At 29.9% G+C, this 25,130-nt stretch overlaps 2 protein-coding genes across 2 annotated transcripts in view; one reads left to right on the forward strand and one right to left on the reverse strand.

The window, feature by feature from the left end:
* The window catches only part of LOC133338860 (protein ROP), a 324,624-nt gene that overhangs the window by 161,791 nt on the left and 137,703 nt on the right, over positions 1-25,130 (forward strand). The gene's annotated exons all lie outside the window — the stretch shown is intronic.
* LOC133338927 (microtubule-associated protein futsch) overlaps positions 1-25,130 on the reverse strand; it is an 84,143-nt gene that overhangs the window by 31,662 nt on the left and 27,351 nt on the right. The window lies entirely within an intron of this gene.

The raw sequence follows: 25,130 nt of genomic DNA on the forward strand, positions 1-25,130 counted from the left end.
CATTAAAAAAATACACACAAATTTGTTTTTCTGAATTTCTATTAAAATTATTCATACGCCACCTAATTATTAATAAATAGTTCTCTAACAAATTTATTTACTTATAATGATAAAATAAAAGTAATCATACGCAACCTTGGCACTTTATTAATATCAATTATACGCAACCTATATCTCCATAAAAAATAATCATACGCAACACAGAATTTTTTCTTCACAATTTTAATTAAAACTATTCATACGCCACCTAGGCAATAAATGAATATTATTTATACGTAACCCCATAAACCAATATATTAAAAATAATCATACGCAACCTGCTTTTAAATATGTTGAAGTGTTAATTTAAAAAAATATTTAAAGTTTTTCTATTAAATTTTTAAAAAAGTCATTTGAGTTCCCATTGACATTTTTGTACCCTAAAAGTATAATTGCCCTAACTGCTAATGAAACTATTATGGGTTATTTTTTGTCATTACTATTTTTGGTAATTTACCTTTCATTTGTAGCTAGCAAAATATGTTTCAGTATTATGATAGAGAATTCTAATTTTCATACTCAAAACTTCATCTGGGTTTTGTAATAATAATTATCCACATTCAACCCCTTCCAAAAGGATTATCCTTTTTACTATCATAATGTGATGGCATCAACATGAGATAATGAGAAAGAAAAATAACAACAGATGAAGGATCTCTTCATTTGGCTTTCAGATGAAGAAAAAAAAAAATAAAAACTAAAATGAAATACCATTTCATTCTTTGTTATCCAATTCTTTAATCTTTTAACTAAACATTACATGTGTGTGCCAGAAGATGCCTAAGAGAGGGAAGGGAGGTGGGGGATATATATAGCATAACCTCAAATTGTTGGCCTGGAAATTTTTGAAAAAAGAAACAGAACAAATGTTGGAATTACATATGTAGACAATAAGTGAACTGTTATATGAATGTTTTTTGTGGTTTTAGAATACTTCTAACTGGTAGTTTTTTTCTCTCTATATGTTTGTTATGTGTTTTGTGAGTGTGTGTGAAATGTGTTTTAGTGTGTGTTTCCTAGAAATAAACAATTTAATCCCCTTAATAGCTTAAACAGCTTTTGTTTTGGTTACAACCAGGCGAAGTGTTGTTGACTTTATTTGTAGTTGTTATTGACTTTATTTTGTGCATAAGACTGGGCGTATTTTTTAATATTTTTTAAAGAACTTGGAGTATTTTTTATTTAGGAAAAATGGAATCAAGTAGAAGTCTTCGATTTGAGGGATTGGTCTAGTATATCCATGGGTAATATATAGGGGATATTGTTGTTAATTTTCTAGATATGGAGTAGGATTTGCAATTTCGACACCATAGAGTTGCCACCTTATGGTATTTGAAGTTTATAAAATTTTCTCTTACATTTTTGTTTTTTGTAAATCTGTAAACCATCCGAATTTTTTTTTCTAATTTTATTCATTTACTAACTACATTTATTTAATCCCTTTTATTAAATTTCTCGCTTTTAAATTCCCCTCAAGGAAACCATTACAAAAATTAATAATAATTCTAAGCCCCCTCCACTCAAGTGCAATTTATATTCCCCCTTCTTGATTTCCACTACTCAGCATCTTAATAAATAACTTAACTTAATGCCCTCATGTACAGTTTGAAATTAACTTTTTTATGCTTTCATTAAGTTATTTTCTGCTCATTAAATCTTGAACATTATTATCATTATTAAAATGCATTATGATGAATAATATATGCCATCACCCAGGTAGTGGGCGTATGAGTAACATTTCTCATAAATTACTCATACGCCACCCCTCTCACATTTTCTCATATTTTTTTAATGAGTTTACAAAAGGAAATGATTTTCTGTTTTACAAAGTTATGACATTGTTTTTAATAATCACAATTTTTATGGTATTTTAAGTGTCTCCTTACCTCAGCCAGGGCCAAGGTGGGTAGTCTGGCAGAGGATTATTAAAATTTCTTTATTTCTTCTTGCAACTACCTTTTGTTTGTGACTTTTCTTTTTGTGTCTGCCTGCCTATCTGTCTGTCTGTCTTTCTCTGTTTGGTGAAGTAAAACATTATAATAACCATAATTTCAACAAGCATAAAATACAATACAAAAGAACCCTTAACGAGCAACCTGGCTGGTTGTCATTAAGACCAAAACGAAAAAAATTATTAAAACAGTTGTTTTCCTTAACTTTAAAACATGTTTGCAGCCCAACTCTAATTGAAAAAAATCCCCTCCTTTAGGAAAACAACAAAAACTGTTTGCCATCTAATATGAACGTGTGTATTTGGGGGAATGCCACTCTTGAGAAGATGACAAGGAAAAATTCCAACACATAAGCCTTGTTCCTTGGGGCTGTTTTTATCCTTTTCCAAAAGGCCTTTTGGTCTTTTGGGAGCAAACACCCACACACACACACGAGACACATTCCATTAAATGTGTTAATGAAAAAGTTATGAACTCTTCTTATTATGTTTGTTTGTGTTAGGTTTCTTTTGAATCTTCTTCACCCACACACCTGCCTTCACATTGCCGTATCGAAATAATGATGAAGACGAACATCGAAAAAAAAAGGTAAAAACTCATATAATGTTATAAAATACGTGTAGATTGCATAAATTATTAAACATGGCTTAAACAAATAGCACGTGCACTTCAATGACTGAAGGGGAAAAACAAAGGTTGAGCAAAAGAAAATATAATTGAAATGGCAAATGACTTAAGTTTGTTAAATTAAAATATATAAATTAATAAAAAATTCCATTTTAATTTCATTATTAAATTAAATGGAATTTTGAGAGATTCGGGAATATTTCATATAATAATCATACGCCCCATATCATGTCTAGTAATTAATATAAGTCATACGCCCAATAGTCCATTACAAATTAATAACAGTCATACGCCACCTATGGCCAAGAGGCCATTGGAGGAAAATAAAATAATATTATTACGTCACATAATAATCATACGCCCCATATTATGGCTGGAAATAATATAAACCATACGTCCAATATTCCTCTAGCAAATAATGAGATTCATACGCCCCCTATGGCAAATAGGAAATACTACCTCTATACTACTTTAAGACTTCCTCTATAATAAAATAGCTATAAATAATATATTTTTAAAAGAAAATAATTTTTGAAAGTAAAAAAAAAGAATTTTAACTTCCAAGTTGTGCTATGACAAATAAAGGGATTTTTTTCCTATGGTTGGTATGAATGATTAATATTAATCATACGCACTGGTATAATAAATTATTATTAATCGTACGCAAACTCCTTATTTTTTATATTTTACTATTTTTATTTATTTTTGATATATCTTCATTTGCCTTTTATCTACCTTGCAAACGAAGGAGTTATTATATTTTAGTTACAACTACAAGTGGCACAGAGCACACACACACAAATAAATTGCATATATAACCAGGGTTTTGAGTTGGTTAGTTATATATTTATATCATTTTATACCATACCAATGTATTCCGTATATCGCATGTGTATGTGACTGGATATATAAAATGTATCATTTAATATAGAAGTTAAGGGATTAAAGGTGCTGATATCAACCACCCAGCCATACCATTCTATTGGTATGGTGGGAAAATGGCAAATGGATATATGAGAACGTACGTGCCCAGATTAAAGTTACAGACAATTGCAATTCCATCCATTCCATTTTAGCTTTGGTTGGTATTTGTTGCCACAACTAAAGCTACACATGGTTTCTTGGTGTCTTCTTCCCCTACTCCTCACACGGAGACAAGACAACGGGAAAATTGAACGAATGAACAAGTGAATGCTTGTAAGAAAGGTGCTTCACCTGAATTACCACACTCACAACAGTGTCTTTCAGTGAGTGACTGTCTTACATAGAAATGGCCACTTGGGAATTTGAAATTGATAGCAGTGTTGTTAAGAAGAAGAAGAAGATGCTGTGGAACGACACTAATATAAATACTAAATTCCAAATTGCTTTTGGCTTAACTTACAGCTTGATAAATTCGAGACAGAATAAGTGATGACAAGTCAATAAATTTCACCACAAGCCAGACGGGGTTGTGAATTAAATGAATACAAGATAATTCTGGAGAAGATAGCAGGTAATGTCTTGAGGTAAGATAATAAAATAAATTAAGTTTGAAGGTTTATTGATTTTTATTTTTTATATTTGAATTCAAAAGAAATAAATTTAAATAATATTTAAGGAAATTAATAATAACTAAAAATAATCATACGCCCCTTGAATGGCTGGAAAGAATATATAAATCATACGCCCCGCAACCCATTAGGAATTAATAAAAATCATGCGCACCCTATGGCGAATAGAATATTGCCGAAAGACTTATGTATGGCGGGAATAATATAAATCATACGACCCAGAAGCCAATTTTAATTAATCCAAATTATTTTAAAGAATACATAATTGAAATAATACGCCCTAGCATCCAATATCATATAATAAAACTTATATGTACCCTATTCCGAATTGAAATTTGTATATTTTAATGACTCGCGGTTAATAATATAGGAATTAATAAAAATTACGCCCCCTAGAAAATAACAGATTTTTGGACTATCGTATGGCTGGAAATATTATAAATCATACGCCCTAGTGTACAATGTCAATTAATAAAAATAATACGCACCCTTTCCTGATAGAAAATTTCAAATTTACTCACTGTCTGGAAATAATAGAAATCCTACGCACCACTATCCATTTTTAATTAATACAAAGAAGAAATAATGGAAATTATACGTCCTAGTGTCCAATATCAAATAATGAAAATGATACGCACCCTACTCCGAATTGAAAATTGCAGATTTTTAATGATTATCGGGAAATAATAAAAATTGCAGAATCTTACGCCCTAGTATCCAATAGCAATTAATAACAATGAAACGCATCCTATTCCGAATAGAAAATGACTGACTGGAAATAATATAAATCATACGCCCTAGTATCCAATATCAATTAATAAAAATTATACGCACATTATTCCGGATAGAAAAAATGCAGATTTTAAAGACTGGCTTGAAATAATAGAAATCATACGCCCCACTAGCCAATATGAATTAATACAAATCATACGCACCCTATGACGAATAGAATATTGCAAATTTTAATGACTTTTGTTGGGTTGGAAATAATGCTCTAATATACCATCGAAATTAATGAAAACCATTCGAACAAAAAATTGTGTTTAATTTATTTTTATTTAATATAAAAAATTAATTAATTAATTTAAAAATTAATTTAAATTTTGAACTTAAAAATTTTTTTTCCGACAGATCCCTTTTCCTTTTCAAAGCTTCAACTAATCGAATTTTCCCCATCGGATTCTTTAACATATTTCCATATCATGCTGATTGTATGTTTTCATTTAACCATGTACATGTGTTAGTGGCTGAAATTAGTTCATGAATTTTTATTAGACAAATGTGAGTAATCGCTTTGTTCGTGCGATATTTGTTTTAATAAATATTAAGCAGATAAATGTGAGCTCATATCAAGATACACGTTCGCAGGCAGATGTTCGAAAGAGAACACACCGAAGAAGCTGAGAATATGCTAAAAGCACAAAAGCAATTTTAGCTAATAAACATATTTATGGTTTCAGTGATATGTAGAAAACCTTTAAGAGGCAGGAGACAAAAATGGAGGAAAACCTCCCAATGGAAAGGCCCAAAAAAAAAACAGGCCGATTCTTTGCTTTAACACTAAAGTTTTATGCATGTAAATGAGCTGAGTGTCTGAAACTGAAGGAACCAGAGAATAGATATTTGAAATAAAGAAACAAAACCTTGCAATGCGTAAATGGCCACACGCAACAACCACATTTACGTAGCTGATATGTATGGCACGTGTAATGTACTACCCCCCAAACTATGTCTCGGTTGGTAATGGCCCAACACAAAATCACAACTTAAACCCTCTAAAGAATGCTACAAAAAAGACAGAAAAAAAGACATAACATTATTCCTTGGCGTATATTCTTTTTGTTTGTTTGTATTCCTTTTTAAAGCTTTGCCACTTTTTTGTTGTTGTCGTAGTTATTGTGTCTTTCTGTGTAACTTCCACAAAAGACAGAGAAATGGAAAATGAACATAAAAATCATTAAGAATTCTGTAGCAAAGAAAAAAATGGCAACATAGGGAAAAAAGTGAAATGAAGAAAAATTCTCAATTGTACAATAAGAAGAAAAGATGTGAAAAAGGAAAGACCCTTTTTGCTATTTCAAATGCATGGAAGGATGAGGAGGTGAGATTCGAATAAAATAGTACCTAAGGGTTACATGTTACAGATGTATAGATATTTGAGTCGAACACTTTTCCATTTCAGACATACAACAATTTCAAGAAATAAAATTAATCATACGCCATTTAAGATTGCTATCAGCAAGGTACCTTCGTATATTTTTTTTCTTTGGAAATATAAATTAATAAAAATTCTTAGAAAATTTTGAGGCTATTTAAGTTAGTATTGTGTAGTTTTGAACATTTATTTGAATTACAATTAATCATACGCCATTTGTGGTTAAAAAGTCAACAACATACCATTGTGTATTATTTTTCTTTTTGATAATAAAACTCAAATAATAAAAATTCTTGGAATTTTTCACGCCTCATTTAATTTACACAAAGGCTGAGAGAGACTAATTTTCGAAACTCAAACCCCTTTTGTCAATGATATTTTTCCTGTAGAAGAACAAAAAAGGCCCACTTTGACTTTAGCCCCAGGCAATTTAAGACTACAAATGAAAATCTCTCTTACACACACATGCTCAAAGACCTTTCCTTTTTTAATTTTCCTCTTCTATTGTATTGTATTTTCTCCCCTCTATCATTTTTTGTTTTTGAACTTTAAAACGCTTAAAGTGTTTGCAGTTTCGTAAGGCTTTTCCTTTCCTTTTTCACATTTTTGTGGAGTAGTAGAAAAAAAGAGGAAGAAGTAGCTAAAAAGAAAATGGAATATAATGAGCAAACTGAAGCTTTCTAGACGTTTTTCATGTACCAACAATGGCAATGGATGAATGTTCGCATTGTTGTTGTTGCTCCATGTGACCCTTATAAGCAATCATTTGGAATAAAAATGAAGCTACTCAGACATTGTTTTTTGTTTGGCTTAGGGCAGTTACACACGCACACACCCTCTCACAAATTCATACATAGATATATACGCCCACATAACACCTGAAACATAAGATGAGAAAATGAACTCATATATATTTTACGAGCTATTCCGATGGTTCCGATGGTTGTTGATGGCAGTATGTACGCTTTTGTTGTATTAGGGTGTAATCGAGTAGTTATTGAAATAACATTATATTGGAAATATTTCAAAATTTGCTTTAAAGAGGCTTTTGAGGCGTATGATTACTTAGAGGGAATTAATTTTAATTATACGCCTCGTCTTTTAAATATAATTAATAATAATCATACGCCTCCTATTTTCTCAATTTTTATATAGCAAGTGAAAATAGTGAAAATATTTCAAAATTTTGTCCTTTAGAGGTATATGGGGCGTATGATTGCTTCTACAGCATTTATGTTATTCATACGCCTCAATTTTAAATTAGAAATAATATTAATCATACGCCTCCCATTTCCTCAATTCTTATATACCAGGTGAAAATAGTAAAAATATTTCAAAATTTGCTCTATAGAGTTATTTGGGACGTATGATTGCTTCAAGAGAATTTATGTTAATCATACGCCTCATGTTTATATTAGAAATAATAATAATCATACACTTCCCATTTCCTCAAATTTTATATAGTAGGTAAAAGTGGTGAAAATATTTCAATATTTGCTCTATAGAGGTATTTGAGGCGTACAATTGCTTCTAGATAATGTATGTAAATCATACGCCTCATTTTTGTATTAGAAATAATATTAATCATACGCCTCTCATTTCTTACATTTTTATATTGTAACTAAAAGTGGTGAACATATTTTAAAATATGCACTATAGAGACATTTGGGCGTGTGATTGCTTCTATGTTGAGCATACGTCTCATTTCTATATTAGAAATAATATTAATTATACGTCACCTATTTCCTCAACTTTTATATATATTAGGTGAAAATAGTGAAAATATTGTAAACTTTGTTCTATACCGGCTTTTGGGACGTATAATTGCTTCTGGAAAATGGTTTTAATCATACGCCCCATTTTTGTATTAGAAATAATATTAATCATACGCCTCCCATTTCCCATTTTAATTCTTTAAATACAATTGCTTGTCTTTCTTGCATAAAGGTGTGTTCTTGCCTTGGGAGCGTATGATTAGTATTAATTTTTAATTGCCTCGGTTCCATGGTGCGTATACACAATATTAAATGTTATTAACAAGCCGTTTTTTATTATTATTTTCTGCCTTCCTTTCGTCTTTAAATATTTCTTGTAAGCAAAAACAACAACAAAATCTATTAGCTAATTATGCATTCATTAAACAAGTAAGAAGCATTTTCATAGCTTCCTTAAATGGTACTCCAGCCCAAGGAAGATGAAGAAAAAATCCATAGGAAAAATATTTGCCTTCTTTTTCTTCTTCTCCTCATTTTGCCTCTTTCAGTCATTGTTTAATTTCTTGTTAACAAAGTTCTTCGTCGAATAGTTACAAGAAATCGTAAAATATTTACTCAACTCAAGAACAAGAACAAAAAAGTGGTTCATTAAAAGTTTTTTTCGCTTTCGCCTTTTTGGGCAGCATTTTTTTGGTTTGGCTCCTAGAATAAAGGCAAGTGTTTGCTGTAGACAAGCTCGTGGATCTGAAGGATTTGAATAACATTTTTTTTGAATTGAGAATGAGAGTAATCATTAATATATGCAAATTAGGTGGTAATACATATTTTTTGGGGGGTTGGATGGTGGAGTGAATGGAAAGGAAAAGAAGAATAGCTTTAAAATTTAAAATATTTTCTTTCAGGACTTTATGATTTTGTAGAAAAAGGTCAAATAATTGGGAAATTGAAGTTTAGAATAAAATTTTTTTTGAGGATATCAATTGAAAGAATATGAAATAGAAATTAATATTAAAATTTTGAAATAAAATTGAATTTTTTTTAAAATTTTGAAAGAAAAATATAATATAAATTGTTCCCAAAGAAAATGATAACAATTTCTCTTGAAACTCAAACAAAAAGAATATAATGTAATTTAATATAATATAAAAAATATTTTGGTTGAAAAAATTAAATGAATTTTTTTATTAATATAATTATTTGTGCTGAAATGTGAAAACAAACTTAATATAATGTTAATTACCAATTAATAAAAATTCAATGGATTTTATATATATATATATATATATTCTTTTTATATTCAAAATATATATTTTTCCACAGATAAAACAGTGATATAGGTATCAGCAATTATTTTTTCTAAATGTTATATTTTTATGTCCTTAGCTTTTCTTAAGTGATATTCTCTAATGTCGTGAAATTTTCCCCCGATATAATATTGCTATTACATGTTAATTTATTTCCTATAAATTTATATATTTTTCATTTAATTTGTTTCATTTTTAAAACCTAATTTTGTAGCTTCTAGGCGTATGACAGTCAATCATACGCCCCATACTCATTTATGCAAAATAAATTAATATCAATCATACGCCACCATGTCTCTTTATTATTTTTATTATGCCATATGATTTTCTTTTTTCAAAAAAAAACTCTACATTTAATTGAAAAACTTGCAAATTGAATTTTGCAAGAATATTTTGTCAATGTTTTTTTTATGTCGCCATTCTCTACAAATATTTGTTTATTTAATAGGTAAGTGGAATTTATTTTGTCACTAGTGTTTTATTTGTTTAGTTTGCGCTAGTTTTGTTTTTTTTTTCAGTAGTTATATTTTGTGTTTTTATTTCCAGAGCTGTCAAACTGTCATAGACTGTGATTTTTGCTGTTGTTGTTGCTGCTGTTGTGTTATGCCACCATGTCGAGTTGTGATTTGTTATGTGTTTTATGTTTAAATGTCATTTTCATTTTTGTTTGCCAATCTAAATCCAGAAGTAGTGGTTGGTAGTGGGTGCTAGAATGATAAAGCGTCAGTCATAAGCCATGACAAGTACGGCAAGCGTCAGCTTGGCAATCATTGTAAGCTTTGTACGATGGGGGGTGGTGCATGCAACCAAATGCAAATTGCATGAGCATAGGAAAAACCAGCCATAGACTGTAAGTGTTTGTGGTACACACGACCAGGGTGGAACATGTTTACTTATGATAAATAAAGTGATATTTTTTCGTTGTTGTTGTTGTTGCAACAAACCGTTTTGTATACAAAAAACCCGTCGACAACGATGACGACGACAATAAAGAAGCTTTAGTCTAAAAGCAAATATTTTTTAAAGCTTGTTTGTTATTTTATTTTTTTTTCGACTCTTCGTTGGTTCGTTTTTTGTTGCTACGTTTACAGACAAACAAATAAAATGTGTTTTTTGTTTATTCAAATGTTAAACAAATAGTGGCTACAAAAAATTATTGTTTGCTAGAGAATATGTAAGAAAAATATATAAAAAATACAACAAATTTAATAAAAAAATATTTATTTTAAACCAAAATTCGCTTCAAAATGAATTAATTTTTATATTTCAAAGTATGAGGCGTATTAGTAATATTAATTTGCAATTTAGGGGCGTATACATAATTCTAATTAATTTTTTTTTAAATTATAAAAAATTAAAAATCCCCTCCAACTAATTTTCCTTTTGAGAAATAATTTTATGCCTTAATTTCATTAATATCGTTAGATATTTCAATATTTTTGCATTATTTCCCTGTGATCGTATAAGTTATTCAAATACCGTACTATAGAGCGTACGACTAATATTATTTTTTGGCTATATGGATACGGGAGCGTATGTTTCATATTAATTCACATTTTTTGATTCAAAACGATTTGATAATTTTAATTTTTAAATATATAATAAATATTTTTAAAAAGAAATTTATTTTTAATATTTGAAAGTATGTGACGTATGATTTATATTAATTAAAAATTACTTAAATTATTATTAGTCCCTATATAAATAAATTAATATTCCCTGATATGTTTTTCAACTTATTTCCATATGATTAAATAATTGATGTCCCTTATTTTCATAAATATATTTGAAACATTTGAATATTTTTGGTGTTAGTTCCCTGGGATCGTATAATTAATTTAAATTACCATACTATAGAGCGTATGACTAATAATATTTTATTGGCCTCAGGGCTATGGGAGCGTATGCTTGATATTAATTTACTTTTCTTTTTAATACAAAAATTAATCTTCTACACAAATTTAGTCAATCAGTTTTTTTTAAATTTTTGAGAATTGGCTGAAGATTAATTCAACTAAATAATAATCCAATTTTGCTTTTCAATTATCTACTTAACACAGTGTCAAGTTTCTTGTTAAGGATTTTTTTCCAGCTTTCCCTTTGACATTTACAAGTGGATTACTTAACAACCAAATAACAACACACACACATGCATATTTAACATGCATTTCTACATGACAGCATCAAGCGAACGTATCGACAATTTTCCATATAACCAAAACCACAATAATTGTTGTTGTTGGGAAAAAAGTTTCGATGATGACATGGTATTAGACACTAAGCAACAGCATCAGTGGTGCCAGCATCATGTTGAGAGATGTGATAAATTACGTGAGGTTAACAGAGGATTATTTATCAGCATCATGTTTTTCGGTGGATTGTTGGGAGGAGGGAGGGAAGGTGGGGTATTTGGCAAAAGTTTTCCAAAACTCATTGTACAGGATAATCATAATAATAATGGAAAATGTCATTGTTAAACAGATGGTGGAAACGATGAGGATGATGTCGATGATGATGATGATGAGGAGGAGAAAACCTCAAAAACATTTCTTAATTAATTTGGAATATTACCTTAGGGAAAGAAAGGAAAATACAACTTTCTGTTGGCATAATCAAGGAAGGATAACCACGTAAATCAGTTAGCCAAAATTTACATTATAGTAGAATACATTGGCAAAACCCTTTTCCAATTAAAATGATAAGAATCTTGGTTTGGAAATTCATATTTGCATTTCTTAATTTCCCCTGCTCTCCCTCCCTTCTCCTCTCTCTTTATTTCAATACTTGACATAGTTTATTATATATCTATTGATAATAGAGAAGAAATACGTGACTGAGCTTCTTTATATCCTCGTTCATTCTATTGTATTGGCAAACTACAATCACTTGATTTGCTGGTGCTGCGATACTTCATTATAGTAGAAATTCTATTGTTTGCCATAATAAATGGCAAATCAATTGTGTGTGTGTGTGCGCGTTGTGCACGTACCGAAAACCCGTAAGAAATTTTTAGTTGAACACAATAATGTTTTCAGAACTTGATGATAAAATTGAAAGCATTTCGGGTTAACCCTTTTCCTCCCAAAGGCTTCGCTATACACCTCAAACAATCCCACAATTATAGTTCGCACAATAAAACACGCAAAAATTGTCAGAAGGCCAAGATAATAGAGTCCATGTTCCAAAACACACAAAAGGGTATTTCCAAAAAAAAAAAAAAAAAAAAAAAACAGAAAATGATAAACAATGGCTTGAATAATTTGTATGGTCTCACAAACAAAAGAAATTCAGCTTACAATTCTAAGCCAAGCCATGTGGAATTTATTGTTTTTTTGTGACGAAATTTTGAGCAAGAAAAATAAATTAACATAAATCATATGACCCAGAGTACTAAAGATTAAATAATACTATTAGTCATGCGCTCCATAGTACGGAATTAAAATCACTTATACGATTCTAGGGGAACCTCATCATAAAAAATCGACCCATAATTTTAACAAAATAAAAAAAAAAATCTACTCATGATGAAAATAAATATACACCCTGGGATCGTATACTTTATGCTAATACCGTGCTAGGTAGCGTATGACTAATATTATTTTATTGGCTATGGTACAAAAATTTTAATAATTTTTAGTATAAAATACAAATATTTTTCTAAAGGGAATTTATTTTTAATATTTGGAGGTGTGTGGCGTATGAGTTATATTAGTTGAAAAATCGGTTTAATTTCTTATTAACCCTCTTAGAAATAAATTAAAATACCCTAATATGTTTTCCAAAGGTGAGATATTTTAATATTTTTTTATTTTTCCTTGGGATCGTATAATTTATTTAAATTATCAGAAATAAATTAATATCAATCATACGCCCCAGAGTTCCATTAGATGACAATTTGTATTAATTATACGCTCTATGGTACAGAATTCATATCAGTTGATTGCTGTGATTTTTGCCGGAAGAATTTGAAATAAAATTTCCAGTATATTGTTTGAAAGAGGGCGTATAATTAATATATCAATTATACGATTTAATTTTTATTATTTTCTAAAATATTGCTTGTATTTAAGGGCGTATGATTAATATATTAAATGTACGATTTATTTTTAATTATTTCTGAAGAGCTCCGCTTTTCAGAAATAATAAAAATATTTTAAATTTTTATTTCGAATCTACATTAAATGTAAAAATTACTCCGTCATACCCATATCCATATCAAGTATACGCCTCAATGCAATTTATTTATTTTTATATTTCTCCTCTTATTCTTAATACAAGTGTGTGCCTGTGTAAGACCATTCAATTGCAAATCATGTTTGCCATTAAAACCTTTTAATTAACTTTCTTGAACATCGAAGCAACGAGTAAAGGAAAAGAGAACATAAAAATGCATTTCCATGACATACTGGTTATCCCGTCCCCCACAGGCATTTTGATTTGCTGACTATTTTTATGGCCCAACCATCAGAATTGCAATTGAGTTAATAGGTTTTTGCAATTGCAGGTGTGTATATCTTGGTGTGTGTGTGTGTGCGTGTGAGTGTTTCTGTTAAATGAATCAACATTACAATGTTCATTTATTGGCTGAACAATTAACCCATTAAGGTAGTTGGAATAATTTTGGGAGAAGAGGAAAAAAGTAGAGAATTTTGGAAGGAATGTTGATAGGAAGTTAAGAAAAAATTATGAATGGGTAGAAGGTGTATTGTAATTGTTTTTGGGAGTAGCAAGTAAGTGTTCTTAATTGAAGTACTTAAACAAGGAGTTTTATTAACCTCTGAAATCGAAATTAAATTGAATTGTCAAATACTATAAGAAATTTCATTGGGAAACACATTTTTCGGAGACACAAATGTAGTTTTTTCTAGAGATACTCGTGAATTTACTATTTCTTTAATTCCGATTTTTTTCTATTACAATTTACTTATGTGTGCCTTTGTCCTGACCTTTTGTCTATGATGATTCTTGGGTTTTGTCTTAGCTTTATTACTTAGACGCCAGGTATCGCCATTAAGTAATATAAATTTCCCATGGAAATTAAATTAAAACATTACAAAGAATTTATGTACAGAAGAAAAACCACAACAACAATGATTTTTTTTCAAATGAAAAAAAAAATAATAATAATAACTAGAAGAAAACAGACCCAACCACCTCGTTCTTGCTTTCTTCAGATCATATAAACAATACACAAGTCTATGGCACAGACAATAATAGGACACAACAATAATTTATAAACGTTTCTAATGTTCTTTTATGAGCTATAGCCCAGTTTTTTGCTGGTATTTGTGGTTTATGGACTCACACACTCTTTCACACACAAAAACACCACTTCCACAAATATTGCAGAGAACAGGACAAAGGAAGTGTGTGAGAAGGAGAGAGTATATGTGTGTACGTTATGGACTGGGGGCCCGCTCCATCAGACTGAAATAAATATTTGTACAACAGTTGTTATTGTTTTGTTTTTAATGTTTATGACCATAAATGATCATAAACAATAACAACTATATACATATACACACGTATACAGATATTTATGTATGTATCTACTCGACAATATGCAAATGTTGAAATGTTTTTGGGGTCAGATAAATGTTAGTGTACGGTAGCCGGAGCGTGGCCATAAAACTGTAAAAATAACAACGACATTAGCAGCAGTCATAAAAATATATAAATTTTTCCTATGTATGTGTGTGTTAAATTATGTAAATTTATTTGGTTATTGTCTTTTTTTCTATAGTATCAAAAAGATAGCAAATTAAGTTAAAAAGCAACTTTGTTTTACAAAACAAGGGAATATTTTTGTTGCAGGCAAAAACGAAATATGTTTATGGGGGCGTTTTCTTGATTTGAATATAAATTACAAAAAATAGGGGTTTGGAAGACAACAAGTCCCAGTGAATAATATCTTGAGGTATTAAAAATGCAAATGTCTGCAGTAGTTTTGAATTTTAAGTTAAAGAATATTTTTAAAAGCGGTAGCTGGGGGCGTATAATTGTTAATAATTTAAATAATCGATCTCTGTTAATCATACGCAGTGTAGGAAAGAGCAGTAGTTGTGAATTTTAAGATAACAAATATATTGGAAAGAAGTACCATGGGGCGTATAAATGTTATGAATTTAAAAAAATCGATCTCTGTCAATCATACGCAGTGTGGGAGAAGCTTATTGGGAATAAGAAAATCTATTCAATACCTGTTTTATGAAATATGTTCCTAAAAATAATTTTGTTGTTCTAAGGGGATGAATACAAGAAGTCCCGTTGTATAATATCTTATGGAATAAAAATTGCAAAGGTCTGGAGTCGTTCAGAATTTAAAATTAAAAAAAAAATATTTAAAATGAGTCCCCCTGGTACGCATAAATGTTATTAATTCAAAAATCGATCTTAGTTAATTATACTCAGGGTAGGAAGAGCTCATGGGACTAAGAAAATCTAGTCAATGCCTTTGTTTGGGAAAAATGTTCCTAAAAATAAATATAAAGGATTATCAGCGTTCTTTTTGTGTTTTATTGTTCTAAGGAAAGAAGGCAACAAGTCCCGTGTATAATATATTGAGGTATTAAAAATGCAAATATCTGCAGTAGTTTTGAATTTTAAGTTCAGAAATATTTTTAAAAGGAGTCCCATTCAGAAAATTGATTTCTGTTAATCATACGCAGTGTAGGAAGAGCTTCTTGGGAATAAGAAAATCTAGTCAATGTCGTTTTTTTTAAAGAGTACAAATTTGAAGGAATATCAGAACTCTTGTTGTGTTTTTTTGTTTCTCTAAAGATTAATAGGTTTAAAAAATATAGGATTTTCAGAGCTGTAGAAATGAAGCAATAATAAATATTCTAAAGGACTATGAAAGCTTCAAATTAATTTCAAATTATTTAATTTTTAAAACAGAAAAATTGTGCGTATGATTGATTTTAATTAGAAAATCCATATTTTTCATACGCAATGAGGTAGATTAGGTTGAAATGCGGGGTAATTTAAACCACTACATTCATATATTTTCAACAATTTTCTGGAAACAAATAGAAATATATACAGTATAAACTTGATAATCCGGACCTCGACAATCCGGATTATTCGGTAATCCGGACTGCATTTCACAACCCCTTGCGTATCCTATAATCCGGATTGATTGACCTATTTGACTCAAAAATCAGGATTGTAAAGATACGTTACTTTTTATTTTAATAAAAAAAAATCGTTGCAAATTTAATTGAAAATGGTACCTATTATATTCAAAGTTCATATTTTTGAAATGAATAATTTTCATTTTTAATAAAAAACATAAAAATAATTAAATTATCACCAAATTAATATAAATTTAAACCAATTAATAAAACTCGATAATCCGGAAATCTCGGTAATCCGGATTGGGGTCTGCAATCAATTATCCGGATTAGTATAAAAATATATGATTTTACTGTATACACACTCCACAAAGAAAAAATTAAAAAAATCTAGAAATAATTTCTCATGTTTAATATTGCTGAATTATGAAGTATTTTTCGATCTTATAAATTAACAATATAAGCTTTGAGAATTATTTAAATTGGGAAAATAGTGCGTATAATTGACATTAATTGAAATACATATCCATATTATTTTTCAAAATAATTTTGAAGCACCTTGATTTTTTTGTTCAAAAAATCTGTGATGTATTTTGAAAGCTATAGTAGCGGTTATTTAAGTTAATTTAATGTGTTACACTGGAAAACAATGCGTATGATTGATATTAATTAAATATTATTAATATTAATCATACGCAACACAGTAAACAATTTTAAAATGTTAGGAAAAATGTTCTACACCGCAAAGAACTACTATAAAATTGTTTTTTGTGAAAAATTTCTCTAAATAACTTCTTTTAATATTTTCCTGAAAAAAAAATAATTGGTTAATCGGAAAACTCTAAACCGTAAAAACCTTCTATACAATTTTATTTTTTAAGTAATTTTCTTAATCAGCTTCAAAAATTATTTTCAGAAATCCTCCCAATATTCTCCTTAAAATAAATCCCATCATGGCCCTTCCAAATATCTATAAATTTTTGTTTTATTTTTCATAACTCCCTAACAAAAACTAAATTAAAAAATATATTCCTCTGACACAGACATCGACTGCAGTTGCAGTTTGTCAATCACAACTCCTTCAATCACACGACATAAAAAAGAAAGAATATTTTTTTATTTGAATGAATGCCAAAAAAATCGCACAATTTCCCTTTTTCTTTATATTTTAGATCATTTTTTCAACCCGAGCATTGCAATGAAACAAATCCAAAGGCCATGACTCTGGCAAGCAGCAGACTGTGGCAAAAAAAGAAGCTTTGAAAATTACAAAAAAAAAAAAAACGTTTGCCTTGGCTTCCGCAGTTAGTCGTTGTTGTTGTCGTTCATGTTGTTGTTGTGGTTGTTGTTGCCGTTCATGCTTCATTTGCCATGTCATCATTGTCATTGTGCAAGTGGAAAAGTGTCAGATGCACATGTAAATGCCAGACATTGTGCCATTGCAGGCGTACCAAGCATTTCCTTTGCACAAACAAAAAACACGGAGGCTCTTCTCTACTTGGTTCTGCTTGTCTGCAAGTTTATGGCATTCTATGGAGTTTTTATGGAAATTTTTTTAGTGCCATGTTGTTGTTGGTGCTGCCGTTGTGTGCAATATTTTTAGTTTTCTGCATTTAATTTAAACTGCATGACTTGACTTGTGTTGGCACTGGTGCAGCTACAGCTGCCTTTGCCACCACCTCCAATGAAGTATGAAAAGAAAAACTAAAGTAATGAGGTTTTCCCAGCCAGCAAAACTAAACTATGCGAAAATTTACAACCTCAAGGGATTTTTTCATTAATCCATGAGAGGCAACGAAGAATAAAAACGACAACAACCAGAAAAAACATTAATGCTTCATTAAAAAATATAAATGAGTAAAGGGATTTTGGTAGTTTTTTATTGAGGGAAGTTCGTTCATGAAATTAATGATGACAAGAAGGAAGTTCATTAATTTTTGGCTTAAAAATATATTTTTAGAGTCATAAAACTTTTTTGTAAAACATATAATTATAGCTTCTGGTTTTATGATCTACATGCCCCCACTTAGAACCATACCCTCCCTTGGACCACAACTATAGTTTTTGGGTTTTATGACTTTACACACCCTTACCAAGAATTATATCGATTTCCCTATGACCACATCCATTTCCCTTAAACTGCTGACAAATCATGTTTTCCTCATCATTTTTTTTTTGTCCGATTCTATTTGCGATTTACCACATCATTGCATAGCGGGACCATTGTCCTTTCTTCATCAACATCGTTCATTTGTCATTCCAGCATCCAATCCAATGAATTTTTTATAATTTTTCATTGGATTTGCTTGTTTTTGTTAGATTTTTTTTTCTTGCGATGATGACGATGTTGTTGGTAAAGTGTGTTGAATTATAACGCTGACGAGAATAATGATGACAGGGTAGATTATGATGGAATACTTAAGACCGTATGTGGTGGTTGAAAGCACTTGATGAAGGAAATAGTTTTGGTTTCCAGAGAATCAAAGGTTTTTTGTGGTATTTGACGGTAGCAGAATTTATATGAATGAATATAAGGGTGGGGAGAAATTTTTATAGGTTCCACAAAGTACAAAAAGTGGAGAATTTTAAAATTTCTCCATATTTCAAATTAAGTTGAAAGGCAACTTTGTTAAAAAAATATGCAGGTAGTTTTGTTGGAGACAAAAAAATGTGGTTTGTGATGACGTATACTTAATTTGAATATAAATGCCATTAAAGCCCAGTGTATATGATCTTATGGTATTAAAAATGCAAATATCATATTGCAGTAGTTTTGAATTTTAAGTTTAAAAGTATTTTTAACAAAAATACCAGGGGGCGTTTACTTGCTATTCATTGAAAAAATCCATTTCTGTTATTCATACGCAGTGTGGGAAAATCAGTGGCTTTGACTTTTAGGTAAAAAATATTTTTAAATGGGTTACCTGGGGGCGTATAATTATTATTAATTTAAAAGTCGATCTCTGTTAATCATGCGCAGTATAGGAAAAGTTTTTGAGAGAAAAAGATAATAAATTCGTAGCTTTTTTAAGAAAAATGTTCCTAAAAATAAATTTCAAGGGTTATCAGAGCTCTTAATGAATAATTTTTTCTCGATTTCTATATCACGATAATCACAAATTTGTTGTGCATATTTTAAAGACATTTGTCGATCTATAAGACTTTTAGAATCTAATGGAACATAATGACCATATTCGCGATATTGTAAAAATCCTATCTCAGGTGTAATTATTTTGGTATGTCCTATGCAATATTATTTTTTTACAATGATTTTTTTTCCAATTTTTTAGGTGACATGTTGAACCCTTGGACCCCATTATTTTGTAATATTACATGTTCATATTTCTCATCATCTTCCACAGAAATATAAAATTTCTTGAAACCTCCTCCACTCACATAGTTCAAGAGAAATTCTATCTAGCAGAAACCATTAAAGTAGATCGAAAACTTTATTTTAAACTACAACAAGAACAACAAACAAAATACTGCATATGATTTCCTTACATAATGGCTTAACATCTTTGTAGCAACAACAACAACAACAACAACAAAGACTATTACATTTACAATATGTAAAACTCAATATTCTCCTTCTTGCCTTTTTCAAATCGAATAGGGTCTAAAGGTTCAATACCAATATCTCTCTCCTTTCGAAGAAGACGAAGACAACATCGTAATAGAAGACATATGCTAGTCAACAAATATTGAAATTGTCTTTAGAATGTTGACAAGAGAGTTGCCGGGGGGACAGCAAATAATTTATATAATAATATTAATGCCCAACATACAGAAACTCAATAAAAAATAATAACAATAGCAATAAAAATAATAAAAAAAAACTTTGCAATAAACTGCAGCAGATAGTTGTTGAGTTGGTCTGCTGGCAGTAGTAGCAGTAGCACCAGTAGTACTCATAGTAAGTTCTAGTCCAACTACATAAGGACCTGAACTTCCAGAATTGATTTATGTAAATTTTCTAAACAATGGCAGATGGTGTTGGAATATTTGCTTACAAACGAAAACTAATACAAGAAGTATTTTGAGGGAAAGAAATGCGAAGAAAAAATCATCATCTTTAAAAAATGCAAGGAGATTTTAGAAGGAAAACTAAAGGGATTTTTAAAAAAACAGGGAAATTTTAAAGGAAGACTGAAGGAGATTTGAAAAGGAATAATTAGTTCGGCAATGCTTCGTTTCTTCCTATTATTGACCTTAAAATCATGTCGAGAATGACAAAACTCCTTTTTATCATGTTTAAATGAAAATATGGGGCGTATACTTTATATTTTGCATTTGCATTAATTATACGCACTATGGTACAAGAAAGCAGTGAAACTCTGATTTATAGGGGATTGATGGAGTCGTAGAATATACAGATGGTGCTCTGGGATAACATTCATATTTTGTCAAACTAGTCAGAATTAAGGACAGTTTGTGAATATAATAACAATTTAAACTATAATTTATTGTTAAGGGAGGGAGAACTATAGTTTCGAATCTCATCACAGGTATTCATAGGTATTATTATTATTTTTTTTTTTAAGAATATTTTTCATTGCTGACTTGTTCGTATTGTAATCGGCTCGTTTTGATCAGGTTTTAATGAAAATATGGGGCATATACTTCATATTTTGCATTGCTAATAATCATACGCACTATGATACAAGATTAGTGCTTTCTGATTTATATGGTATAATCAGTTTGTCACCGGAGTAATTTTTGGGAAATTCCTAATTTTTCACCAAGGGATAAGGAAGAACTATAGTTTTGAATCTCACCGTCACTGGTATTCATATTTTTAAATAAACTATAGTTTGTATCGTTTTTATCCGGTTTCTATCTCTACATCATTTTGCTGGTATAATCCTCACTGTGGTTTGTAATTTTGAAACATCATTAATTTTATATAAATATGCTTTTTATACAATTCTAACTTTTTTCTATGCAATATGAAAATCTGGGGGCGTATACAGAGTATTCTATTGTGTATTGCTCTTTCTCATACGCACTATGGTACTAAGAAAGAGTGAAATTCTGATTTATAAGGGATTGACGGCAAAAAAGAAAGAGTGAAACGAAATAATGAAAGGAAATCCCTTATCGTCCCCATCATCCTTAGGCTTTGTAAAGTGCGAAAATCCCTTCTTGACTTCAATGGGATAAATTAAATCCTCTCCACTTTGCTATTGAAAATATGCCACTTTGATATTTGAATTCCATATCTTTTTTCATACCCTACTTTTCCAAGATATATTTCGTTTTTTCCTGTAATTTTATCCAAAGAATAAGACCACCACAAGCAAATGAAAATAATTAATTTTTACGCTCTTCTTCATTTTTTTCTTGGTGTTAAAGGGAAAAAACTTCGGCTCCCCATTAATCGTTTACAATTTGAAAAGCAGCGGCTTATCTTTCTTCTTCTTCATTTACAAAATGAGGACAGACAATCAATCACTTGTCTGGGTTTTTTGGAATTTTTTTTCTGCTAGGGATAATACGCTATTGATGGGCTGAATCCAAAGGGAAATTACTTAAAACTGACAGTCCGAAGGAAAAAGAGATCTGAATCTGAATTACACACCAAAACTAATTGAATTTCACAGCAATTTTAATAAAATGAAAACAATTTTTTGCTCCTGATGGCACCTAGACAAAAATGGTTGGGAGATGGGGAGGATAGAAAGACGGAGCTCGGTGAAAAATCCATGTGTTGTAATTTTTCGTTTTCATAAAAACCAATTTCAGACCCTTCTTGTTTTTTGGTGGCGCCTGGCCTGGTACGTTAACAACAAAATTTACATCAGCCAACACAAACACACACAACAACAGAATTAAATCAATGTTAGTGTAGTGGTGGCGGAAATCACATGAGATAGTCATATTTGTTGTACAAATGACAAGCAGAGGGAGTGAGGGAGAGAGGGCTAGGTGAACAGAGGAATGTTTGTCACTTTTATCTATTCTGCAAGCAAATTTTTCCACAAAAAATAAAATCATCCAAAGGCAACCACACCACCACATGTATGCTGGCTGTAATGTAATGTTAGCTGTGCTGATGAAATTCATCACATCCTTTGCCAAATGACATTTCATAAGGATATGTGTGACAATTTTCACAGTGTGTGTGGATGGAAAACTAAGTCATTTATGGTAAAGTGGAAGGAAGGAAATTCAATTACATGAGATGAGAGGCAAGGGAGATAAGAGGCAAAGAGAGAGATGGAAGGAGGGTAAGGAAGGGGAAGAGACGAAAATTAAACAAAAATTTATAAATATTTTTTGCAAATAGTTTTCAAATAAATTTCTTTATTCTATAATAATGAGGTGGGAAATTGTGGTCTGCCACAATAACAGAAATTCTCCATAAGGAAATTATATAAAATTTTTAAATATTTTTTTGCCACGTGAATAATGAGGTGTAAAAAATAGTTTTCAAATAAATTTCTTTACTCCACAATAATAATGAGGTGTGCAATTATGGCCAACCACATTGATAAAAATTCAACATAAGTTTTTTGGGGTTCCATAAAAATAGCATTTTTAGTAAAAAAGTAGGCAGCCACCAATAAAAAATATATTTGCTTAACTAAAAGCCTTGTCAAATCCTTGAAAAGTCCCAAAACGTATTAACTAAATCTTTACTTGCCAACTTAAAAAAAACCCCTAAACTTTAAATGGTCAGTGGGGAAAAGGAGTCGGGAAAATGGAAACCTATTCTCCGTTTTTTCTTTTATTTTTATAAGACTACTTAGAGTATAAACAGAACACAGACAGTCCGTTCTACACACTCACAGAAAAGGGATAGCCTCTTCAATTTGTGTGTGTTTGGCTTTTTATTTATTTTGTTATAAAATCCCCTAAAAGTATACTATAAATCTTTGAGTGGGTGATGACACAAGTTTTCGCAAAACACACACACAATATTTATTTTCAAATACATTTTTTTTTGGTAACTAATGGAAAAAATCACTGATGTGGCAAATAATCTCGAAACCGCAAACCCAGAAAACCATGATAATTTGTTGGGGCTTAAATGTAAAGCTTTCATATATTTTTATTTGATATCAAATTTTGGGACCTTTACAAGTGGTTGGTTAATTTTTTTTTGTGGGTGATTTATTTATTTTTTTATTTATTTTATTGTCCAGAAGAGATAAAGGGCAATAAAAAGGGGTCTTTGGATTTATAGTAAAAGGTGATAATTTTATGCTAATATTTAAAAGAATAATTTAAGGTGTATTAAAAACGAAGCTTCAATAGCTTTGTAAAATATCCAGAAGGGGCTGAGGTTTATATTAGTGTATCACTGGCATTATGTCTTTCAGACTAGTCGTGGTTAGCCACATTTTGTGATTTTTATTAACATTTTAACAACCCAACATTTATTAATGGCAAATTTGTATTTTGTTCACCAAAAGAGTAAGGAAGGACTATAGTATCGAATCTCGCCTCTGCTTTATGTTTTAATCCGAGATTCCCAAATTTTCAAATATTTTTTTTATTATTTCTAATAAATCATTTTTTTTTTTAATACCATCCACCAACATTTCCAAAAGAATCCTTCCTTTATGGTTATCATTCACCTCGAAAAACTGTATCATATTTCATGCCTTAAAGTAGGCTCTAGTTATCATTTCACAAAACAATGTCTGTAAAATAAATGTTTTGCCTTTTTTCATCTCCTTCCCTCAAAAGCAAATAAAAAATGTCATGTATGGTTGTCTCAATGACATAAAAATATATTCAGCATGTGAATTACATATTTCTGTTTTTTTTTCTTCTTCCAATTTCTCTGTCACAATCCTTTTTCCATTTTCATTCATCCTTTGACATAAATATCCCCTGAATCTATGTTAATTTACATAAATCTGAAAATCGTATATACCTATATTTGAATTTCACATGAAATATATGTAGGCATATATTTAATAAAAAAAACTGACATTTTCCATAGAAACGCCTAAAAGTATGCTGTAGCTTTTTTCGATATTGATTTACATAAAAACATATAATTTATTAGATTTTCGTTGGAAGAAGGTGACAATTGCTTAACAAATTTTTAGCTTCCAATTTGGCAATGTGGACTTTATGTGTGAGGGTGTTAATAGGGGGAAGGAGGTTTTTGGCAGGGTGTGATTGAAGTTCAGAAAGGGGTATAGGGGAAGAGTAGGCCTATACCCTTTAGGAAAAATATATTTTAAAAATAAAAAACCGACTTTAAAAAGTACAACATCACAAGTATTTCATTTATTAACATTAAAAATAAAAATCATGCCCAGAAGTATGCTATGCTTTTTGTCTAAGTTATAAAAATTATAATTCTGATTTTGTAATATTTTCTAATTAAATTAAAAAATATATTTTTAAATTATAAAAATGTATTTTTTTAATTTAATTATAATTGTTTGTCATCTTTCCTAATAATATACATTTAATATCATGCCCAAAAGTATGCTATGTTTTTATTAAATTATTTTTTAATTATAAAAATGAATTACCCCTGTGTAAAATTTTGTAATTAAATTAAAAATATTTTAATTCCATTGCCAGTATTGACTTTTTTTCCTAAAAATATACATTAAATAGCACCCCTAAAAGTATGCTATGCTTTTTAATAAATTGAATGGCAACTAAAAATATGCAACAAAATCGGATTTCAAATAAATTATTTATTTATTGATACCAAAAACATGCAATTAAATACACAACAAA

Source organism: Musca vetustissima, unplaced genomic scaffold (genome assembly GCF_032173495.1).
Source record: "Musca vetustissima isolate MV318-11 ecotype Yass unplaced genomic scaffold, APGP_CSIRO_Mvet_v1 utg704, whole genome shotgun sequence".
In the NCBI taxonomy this organism is placed as follows: domain Eukaryota; kingdom Metazoa; phylum Arthropoda; class Insecta; order Diptera; family Muscidae; genus Musca; species Musca vetustissima.